The sequence below is a fragment of the Grammomys surdaster genome, unplaced genomic scaffold (genome assembly GCF_004785775.1).
Source record: "Grammomys surdaster isolate TR1022 unplaced genomic scaffold, NIH_TR_1.0 123888, whole genome shotgun sequence".
In the NCBI taxonomy this organism is placed as follows: Eukaryota; Metazoa; Chordata; class Mammalia; order Rodentia; family Muridae; genus Grammomys; species Grammomys surdaster.
Window position 1 is genome coordinate 134232 of NW_021619025.1, and position 7268 is coordinate 141499.

The following is a 7268-nucleotide window of genomic DNA, read 5'->3' on the forward strand; positions in this document are numbered from 1 at the left end:
AACATGGAGCATACTATTACTAGACCTGAAAGTATGAAGAGAATTCATAATTGGCTGTAGGTACTGTGGTTATTAGAATGGGCCGTTGGGAAGGTAAGGTTTCTATGGCACTGCGAATTGACAGCCTAATACACACACTTACACACACACACACACACACACACACACCACATGGAAACATACAAACCCACACACAGTGTCAGAGACAAAGAGACAGACAAACTGACAAAGACAGACAGGCAGGCAGACAGAGATAGAAATACGGAGAGATATGTAGATACAACAACAGAGAAACAGATAGTAGAAAGAGACAGCGAGACAGAGAGAGAAGAGATAATTAAAAATCAAGCAAAGGAAACGACCACCAAACCATCAAATTGTTCTTTCTCTTCCTGACTTCTGTAAGTGTGTGTGTCTCCCTATGTAAAATTGGGATCAGCTTTGCTATGAATCCATTCATGATACATGATAATGTCTTTCTCCTGGGATGCTGAAGAGCAACAAGAGAAAATATGAGATCTTAATGGAAAATAAAAGTATTTTATATCTTCTGGAGCCTCCACACAGTTTGCAGTTCCAAGAACTTTCTTTATCTCTGTAAGACAAACTGAGTTTTGCTTTGTCAATTTGAACATGTCTTCCTATGCAATGTCAGTTTGGTGGAATGATCCTACTGCTACCACATCTACCATAAGAATGACAGGAGGTGAATAAAATGAGTGTGCACCAGGATTTGTGTTCTACATTAATTAAATTAATTGGGTTTATAGATAGATAGATGATAGATAGATAGATAGATAGATAGATGACAGATAGATGATAGATAGATAGATAGATAGATAGATGATAGATAGAAGATAGATAGATAGATAGATAGATAGATAGATAGATAGATAGATAGATAGATAGAGTGATTTATACAATAGAGGACTTTTTTGGGACTTTGACACAACCAGGAAGAATTTCTCTCATCTTCCCTTTCCCACCTCACTCTGAAATGCATCAGCATTCTGGTTTAAGGAAGAGGATTCTTCCTATAAGGGTCTGTACAGGAAGCAATCCTCTGCTACATATGTAGTGGGATCCATGGAACAGCCTATGTATAGTCTTTGATTGTTGGTTTAGTCCCTGAAAGCTCTGAGGGATCTTGTGGGTTGATACTATTGTTCTTCCTATGGAGATACAATCTCCTTCGGCTAATTCAGGCCTTTCCTGAACTCTTAATTTGGGTGCCCCAGGATCAGTCTAATAATTGGCTGTGAATATCTGCATCTGTATTTGTCAGGTACTGACAGAGCCTCTCAGAGGACAGCCACACCAGGCTCCTGTGTGCAAGCACATATTGTTATCAGCAATAGTGTTATGATTTGGTGTCTGCAGATGGAATGGATCCCAAGGTGGGGTGGTCTCTGGATGACCTTTTCTTCAGTCTCTGCTCTATTTTTGTCTCCGTATTTCCATTAGACAGGAGCAATTCTGGGTTAAAAATTTTGAGATGGGTGGGTGGCCCCATTCCTCCACTGACGGCCATGTCTCTCTGCTGGAGGTGGTTTCTTCAGATTCTATCTCCACACTGTTGGATATTTTGCCTAATGTCATCTCCATTGCATTCTGTAATCCTCTCTTATCTCTGGAATCTGGAATTTTCTAGTGGTTCTCCAGTTCCCCACCTGACACTGCTACTAGTGATGACATGTCCTGTTGGTGCCCCTTGGGCTGGCCATGGAGGTGCCTTGTTGCTAACAGTAAGATCCTATTGTTTGGGACTTAATTCCATTTAGACATAACTTCCATTCTCAATGAGTACATGTATAAAGCAATTTATGCACCTAAGTCTTTGGTATCATTGCAGAAGAGCTGGCATAGGGGAGGTGCCAGAATGATTTTAAAGTCAGGAGGATCTACATGTTTGCTGTGAGATTGTGTCTTCAAGTAATAACACATTCTATACCCATAACCTCTCACCAACATGAATCCCCAAACATGAACTGAACAAGGACAGCAAAAATAGACATGTCAAACTGGATGGGGATCAGATGATAAGACCTCAACTTTACATGAGAAACAACAGGCAAGTTGTTTCAAGTTCTGGACTACTGAGAGTGACAAAAAGTCTTCCACTATAAAGATCATATCAGTGAGAAAAAAGCAAGGAGTAAGATATGGAAAGATTTGAAGGGAGGATAATGAAAATTATGTTATTATATAATAATATGAAAAATAAAAAACATACAATAATCATGTAGACCTACAAATTGCACCAGATGCTTATTTGAAAATAAAGCCATTTCAGCTTAAAATTATATTCAAGGATATATCATAGTAAAAAAAAAAATCATATTTTAAAAGTTCACTGAATAATTGTCCCCAGTGTTTGAGGCAGGTGAGTAACCCAGACAAGTAACAGTGGAGGGATTAATCATGAAATTGTGGCAGTCACATACAGAACATGATTAAGATTACACAACTTGTAAGAGCAAGGAGTCCTGGTCATTTGCTGCAGTACAGTGATTTAATGTACATTATAGTATGTTTTATAAGATGATTGTAAAGAGGAAAAACTCACACCATCTCATTTACAAGTGGAAAGTATTTTGGAGTCAATATATACAGAACAACAATATGATAATTGTTGACAATTCTTTGGTGAGTAAGGGACAGAATAAAAGTATATATCTATTTATGTTACTATTGAGTAACACAAATGTAAAATGAAGCAAAATCATCATCTTAGTTCATTTTCCGTGGCTATGGTGAGACACTGTGAACAAGTGTGAACAAGACAACTTATAAAATAAAATAGTGAATCTGAGAATCACAGTTACAGAGTGTTAAGAGTCTATAACCATCATGAGAGGAGGAGACATGCAATGTACTGGACCAGTAGGTAACAGCTTATATCTGAATCATAATCATGATGAAGAGAAGAAGGGGGAACAGACAGAGATGGATACACAGTGAGACAGGGAGAGTGCTAACTTGGAATTGCACAAGGTTTTAAGCCTCAAAAGCCCACTCCAGAAGACATTCCTCTTTCAAGAAGGCCTCACCTCATGATCTTTCCCAAAACAATCCACCAACTTCAGACTTTTCATTCAAATCCATGAGAACATTTGGGCCATTCTCATTCAAACCTTCAGATTCACTCAGTGGCCTCCATAGGCTTGTAGCCATATCCTAATGGAAAATGCATTCAGTTCCACTTCAAATGTCCCTATAGTATATCACAGTCTCACGGCTGCTTAACTGCCTAAGTCTCTGCTGAGACTCAGAGCAATCTTCTAGGAAAAACCTCTGGTCAAGTCAAAGGGAATAAATGTTTCCAACACACAAAGGCACAAATCATATATCACCATTCCAAAACAGATGAATGGGACAGAATGAGGAAATTCTGGATCAAAGCAAAATCAAAATGCAATAGGGCAAACTCCAAACTCTTGGAGTTTGCTTTATAGTCCATGCTCTTTGCTGTGTTACTGTCTTCCAAGCTTCTACACAAGGCTCACTTATAGCAATCAATTGTTTTCATATTCCATTGTCCCCAAGTCTTCCACATTCCTTCAAAAAGCAACATCTAGTACATTCAGGCCTATTACAACATATTCCCAGTCCACTGCACAAAGTTAAATTTTAGTTACTCTTCTACTCACCCTGAGAGAGGAAACTTCTAAAAAAATTTAATTGGGGACGCATGATTCTAAACAGTTAAGATTCCTGACCACTGAGACAGTGAGTATAGCATTAGGCCAGCAAACAGGCAAGGATCACATTGTGCAGTAGCCGATTGCATTTGATTCACAGGTATAAGACAGACAGACAGACAGACAGACAGACTGGGCAGGGTTTGTAAAAAGGATGTTCTTTTGAAACTCAAAGTGAACCGCGAGTAAACACATCTCCTCCAATGAAGCCTCACTTAGCATTCCCACACAGCAGTGCCAACAGTGAACCAAAATTAAAATTCCCAAGACTAAGTGGCCATTCTCATTCAAATCACCACATTAATAAGTAGATATATTCATATAACTATGAAAGAACACTGCATTGCACACAGGACTTTATCTATATATAAACTTATTCCAACAAGGAGAAAATTGAGTATTTATGTGAAATGATATATAGGTTAGTTTTCTCAACTGTAACAACAATCTCAACCAATCTTCATGTTGCACTCTAAATTTTAGTTTAGAACAGAAATAAGGACACTGCTAACCTCTGAGGCAAAAAGTTCTAATGGAAGGAAATGTAAACGGAAATGGAGAGAGATAGATGTTTTGTGTCTTGATTATTTATGACTCCCATAGCCACACTCACCTATAAATATTTGTTGAACTATTTCCTTTTATCTGTGCATATTGTACCTTCTTAATTGTGCTTCAACTTAAAATATCACATAGTGCAGTTTGAAAACTGAAATATTATTTTATAGGAAATGTTACTAAAATATTTATAATTCAATTAAAGATGCTTGTTATAAATATAACTAATAATTTCAAGTAATAAACGTATCTGAGAATCATGTAAATTTGAGACAGGTTTGATTCCAAAGGAACCTAGCCTAGAAGGCATTATTGCAGACTTCTCATGAGGGATTAGAAAGTCAGAGTGAGGGGAAATTATGACAAAGGCAAGAGAAGAAAGAAAACAAACTTGACCATGAGATGCTAACGAAGGCATTGTGAAGAGAAACACATAGGATAGACTACCTCCACCTTCATGTATACATGGATATTGATGGATCTCATTACAAAACCTGAGTGCACTTTTCCATTCTTAAAATAAAAGACACAGTGAACTTGATGGTGATGACTCAGCTATGTAAGGAGAAATTTAATAGTCTTCCTTTGAGAATGTTTATTTGTTTAGCAAATAATTTACACAAAAAGAATATCACTTCATATATTATTTATGAACTGCAGAAATTAATGAGCACTATGATTTTTAAAGTGTATCCATTTAAATCTTAAAATACCAACCAACCAGAGCTCCCATGGTCTAAACAGCCAGCCTGGGAACATACATGGAAATACCCATGGCTCCAGCTGTATATGTAGGGGAGATGGCCTTGTTGGGCATCAGTGGGAGAGGAGGTCCTTTGTCCTTTGAAGGCTGGATGTGCCAGTGTGGGGGAATGCAAAGGCTGAGAGGCAAGAGTAGGTGGGTGGATGGAGGCACACTCTCATAGAAGCAAGAGGAGGGAGTGAGATAGGAGGTTCTTGGGGGGAAATGGGGAAAGAGAATAACATCTGAAATGTAAGTAAATAAAATACCAAATTCAAACAAGAAATGCTAGAAAAAAACACTGAGAAAAGGGTCTTCTTTTAAAATATTTTTTCAAGATACATTTGTGTAAGCAGTATAAAGTGTCTAAAGAAGAGTAGTTCTTTTTTGTACTTCCATTTGTCTTCTAATGAAGGAGAATTTGTCAACAGTAGGAACAGTTCTCTACACCCAAAGAAAACTTCTTCTACTACCATAGAAGACTTACAAAGGGTCTCAGCAACAGGAGACGGTGAAGCCCTAAGTAACATAGCATCAGATATGCTACAGTCAGTATTTTTATGACAAGTCCTGTATCCCTCAATGTTTAAAAAAAATAATAATTGCTTTTTTAATCAATTGAAGATAGGCAACAAAGAGAACAAGGTTGTGAAAATGGGTCTGCACAAATCAGAAAAAATATTTTCCGTCAAAATCATTTTTGTCTGCTCTGGACTGTTTCCAGTTCTTCAGGGTGTACTGAAAGATCCTTATCCCTATCTTCCTCCTCAGGGCTGTCCTGCATGGCTTTCTGCAGGAGTAGTTTGAGAGTCTTCTGCCTGAACTTGGGGTGCTTAATGGAGCCAATGAGGAAGTAAATGATGGGGTTGGCAGAGCTGTTAATACAGGATAGGAATAGTATCTCGTGATAATAACCACAAATTTTAACATAATGAAAATTATCAACCCATTGATAGAAGCAGTCATAGATCCCATAGGGAAGGCTAAAAATCAGGAAGACCAGGACTGTGAATGCAATGGTCACATACAGCCTAGTCACAGCAATCCTCCATGAGGCACAGAAGATGCTGACAAGCAGAATTAGGCTGGACCCACAGAGAATCACAAAGAAAACAACTGACCATACAGTAGTGATGACATCAAATATTTCACACCAATGAAAGTCAAAACTATTGAACAGTAAGCCACATTACTTCCCTTCCAGGAGACCCACACCAGGGACATAGCCCAAAGCACAAAACATGTATTAGCTGATATGTGTCTTGGACATTTACATCGATACCTGATGGGCCATATTACAGACAGGCAGCACTCAATGCTAATGGTGCTGAGAATTCTCAGGCTAGTAAGATAAGTAAATGTTGGCATGACACAAAAACCAAAAGGAATTTCAATTGAGTAGAAGATGTAAATGCAAATAAAAAGCCAAAATACAAACTGAGAACACAAAAAGGAAAGTCAATCAGAGTCAGGTTGAAAATGTAGACAGAGAAGGCATTTCTGTGAATCTGGAAGCCCAGGAACCACAGCACTAGGGCATTTAGTCCCATTCCATCCAGGGAAATTACAAGGGAAACCAAATTCATGGCCTGGATCTTGATGTTACAAACTGAAGTATCAAAGTTGTAGCTTCCATTTCACAGTGTGATGTTAGTTTCCCAGGCTGTGATGCGTAGGTCCTTGTTTGGGAAATCCCCATTCATGTTTCTGGAATAAAAAAATAAATAAAAATATATGAACACATCTTGTAGACTGTCTGATTCATGATCTCCCTGCCATGTGGTAATGAGTGACCTAGTTCATAAGAAGGAGAAACTGAATTCTAGAGATTAAGTAATTTATCTATCCCAGTATTTCTGGAGCCTTAATTTAATTCCAGTTTGTATTTACTTGGATTATCTACAATCCATGTCATTTAATGGTTTGAGAGTAGTTGGTTCCCACCCCATGTAGACACTCAATGTTTCAGGCGGTGTCAGAAAGAAGTAGAACTCTGAACCTAACTTTCTTTCTTTCCCATTACTATTTATTTTCTATTGCAGGAATTCAGAAGCTAGAAGAATGACCAACAGCTGCTCCTAGTCCTGGCAGAGAGGAAGCCAGCAAAAGGAAAATATGGAAATCATGAATGACAGTCGCAAATGGAATGAAAATTCATACTAAGCTGAGTTTGAAAAGAATCAGACTTATATGCTAGTGTGACTCAGTCTCCATTCCAGATTTAAAACTAGAAAGAAGGAAAGCTTTTGAGCTTTAAGCACTTTTCT

The 7268-nt window shown here is 38.0% G+C and overlaps 1 pseudogene; it reads right to left on the minus strand.

The window, feature by feature from the left end:
• Positions 1 to 5695: 5695 nt before the first annotated feature.
• On the minus strand, positions 5696 to 6704 carry LOC114636402 (annotated as a pseudogene).
• Positions 6705 to 7268: the final 564 nt, after the last annotated feature.